A 2,237-nucleotide genomic window follows, 5' to 3' on the forward strand; every position below is an offset into this window, starting at 1 on the left:
AAATCAACGGTTTGACTATTTTTTGAAGTAGACCTAGTGGATATGGCTTTAGAAATCGGAGGCTCCAATGCCTGAGGGCATGGAGAAGATAAATTAATAAGTTCTAAGGACTGGGATGGAGGATTTTTTTTACTAGAATCCGTGGCTGTCTTTTTAGGTGGACTAATAACATGCCCACCTTTATTTTCACGGCTATCTTCAGAGTGTGGAGGGTCGTCGAGACAAGTGAAAGATCTAAACATTTTTTCGTAATGCTTAAATTTCTCAACAAGCGCCGACAGATCCTTCCCGATCTCAGAAAAACCATTTCTGGACTGCCTGAAGAATTTAAATAAATCAACTTCGGTTGATCTACATTTTTGACAAGACCAACGAAGACCCTTACCCTCGTTAATAGCGTCTAATACTCTACCGCTCAAACCAGCACATTTAATATGGGCAATCCCATCGCAGAGCCAGCATGGCACATAGGAGTCGCTTTTAACGTGGCAATTGGTGTAAATGCACGACATGTTTAAAATTATATTTATTTTTAGGTTTTAGAAGCAAAAAAGCAAAAACAGTTTTGAAAACGATGTATTAATCAGTGAACCAATCAGCTGGTAAATATCAGTTAGCGAACAGTTTTAAATGCACTGTATATTAGACACCTAATAAACACAACGCAAACAGCTGTGACAAAGATGAAACAGCAGAAATGACAAAAAGACAAAAAGAGCAAAATCAATGTGCACAAACAAAAACAATTGTACAACAACAATATATTATATGAAACAAAATACTCGGCACATGCAATTAAGAATATCAAGTTAAATTAATCAAATCTACGGGAAATTTTGATGTTTTACTTATCTTTAAATTGTGCACCAGAAGTTTATTAACACTTTTTTTAATTTTTTACTTTAATAAGCGTAAACAGCTTTATCAAACACAAAATTTAAGCAGATCACAGAAAAACACAGCTTCACAGCTTGACGTTCATTTTTTACCTAATTTGATGCATACAGGATTTTAAAATGAAAGCATTATCTTAAATAAAATCATGATATACGTAGGATGTCATTAAAAAAATTCCTATAAATGTATTTATTTACTTGAAAAAGATACCTAAATGTGGGAAATATTCTTAAGGACCTTACATATGAATCCTTATATTTCGTTGTGTAAAATAAATCAAAATACTCTTATTATAGCAGAAGGATTCTGAAAAGAACTAAAAACTGACATCTTGCTGCATATAATAACCGTTATTTTCGGATTAAAAATTTTCTAGATCTACATAAAACATATGATCGAACATGTTTTGTCTCAAAGATTATTCTTCATCGAAAAAAAAACACGAAATATCGATTAAACAATAAAAAAATAAAGAAAATTCCAATACAGGTTTTCATGGCAGAAAAAATCTAAAAGCGAATAATATCATTCCCTGATATTTACAGATCGAAAATGTAAGAGTAAAGACATATTTACTGGATTTTATTCCCGATACCGTTATTTTCAGATTTAAATTTTTCTAGATCTAAATAGAAGATATGATCGAACATTTTTTGTCTCAAGGATTATTCTTGATCGAAAAAAACATGAAATATCGATTAAACGATAAAAAAATTTCAAATAATGGTTTTCACAGCAGAAAAAATCTAAAAGCCAATAATTTTATTCCCTGATATTTACAGATCGAAACTGTAAGAGTAAAGACATATTTACTGGATTTTATTCCCGATATTATCGAATCAAGGGTTTTTGGCCGCGAAATTAAATTTTATACGGTTACTTCAGGTTTCAGAAGTTTAGCAACGTATTCGAGATTTCACTGTATTTACATAAACAACAATAAAAATCATTTATATGATACTTGCTGTTATTGCATACGCATTACCGATTACATTTCCTTTACACAAATGTAAATAGAAGTTAGATGTAATCACTCCGCTGAATTATTTATTGTACTATTGAGCAGTCATTACCAACCTTTGCAGAACAATCGAAAAGGCCACACGGTGGGCAGGAAGCAAAGATAGGTTGCATAAAAATATCGACAAAAACTGAAAGCAGGGTTGTATTTGTTGATATTTTTAGGTTAAGAATCCGTTTAAATTGAAATCCTAGCTGCTCCTGTTTTAAAGATATCCACATTTTACATAGTTATGATAGGACCGACTTTTGCGAAAGAGAAAAACATCCTTGTGCATTAAATATTCAACAATGTATGTGTGAGTAAATGTGTGTATATA

Source organism: Rhagoletis zephyria, unplaced genomic scaffold (assembly GCF_001687245.7).
Source record: "Rhagoletis zephyria isolate East Lansing unplaced genomic scaffold, Rhagoletis_zephyria_1.1 Rzeph_scaffold_04741, whole genome shotgun sequence".
Classification (NCBI taxonomy): domain Eukaryota; kingdom Metazoa; phylum Arthropoda; class Insecta; order Diptera; family Tephritidae; genus Rhagoletis; species Rhagoletis zephyria.